At 51.1% G+C, this 499-nt stretch overlaps 1 protein-coding gene across 3 annotated transcripts in view; it reads left to right on the top strand.

Moving 5' to 3' along the window:
• TAOK2 (TAO kinase 2) overlaps positions 1–499 on the top strand; it is a 55,731-nt gene that overhangs the window by 26,769 nt on the left and 28,463 nt on the right. The window lies entirely within an intron of this gene.

Here is a 499-nt window from a genome sequence, read left to right as displayed (position 1 = left end):
GGGGGGGGGGTTCTCAACCTGTGTAACCTCAGGACCTACATTTGTCCTTGGTTATTGTCGCGACCCAAGTCGCATTGCAATGGAACACACAGCATTGTGGTACTGCACGTTCCGGTGCGGGCGATTTAACTGTGGGCAGGAGGTGCATTTGGGGTGCCATTCAAATGAATGGCAACGCACCTCCCACAACGCGTAGCAGGTGAGATTGCGTGGTGCAGTGCATTGATCGCACAGGACGGTTTCATTAACGCACTGTACTAGTGTGAATGGGCCCTGAAAACACTGTCAGACGCACACAACCACAGACACAATCTCACACACACACACAACCACAAACACAATCTCACACACACAACCACAGACACAATCTCACACAACCACAATCTCACACACACACACAACCACAATCTCTCACACACACACAACCACAATCTCTCACACACACAACCACAATCTCTCACACACACACACCCACACTCTCTCACACACACCCACCCAC

This window comes from Nanorana parkeri, unplaced genomic scaffold (genome assembly GCF_000935625.1).
Source record: "Nanorana parkeri isolate BGI_ZX_2015 unplaced genomic scaffold, ASM93562v1 scaffold379, whole genome shotgun sequence".
NCBI classification, from domain to species: Eukaryota; Metazoa; Chordata; class Amphibia; order Anura; family Dicroglossidae; genus Nanorana; species Nanorana parkeri.
Note: the sequence above shows the minus strand (reverse complement) of the source record. Positions and strands in the feature narration are given on the sequence as shown.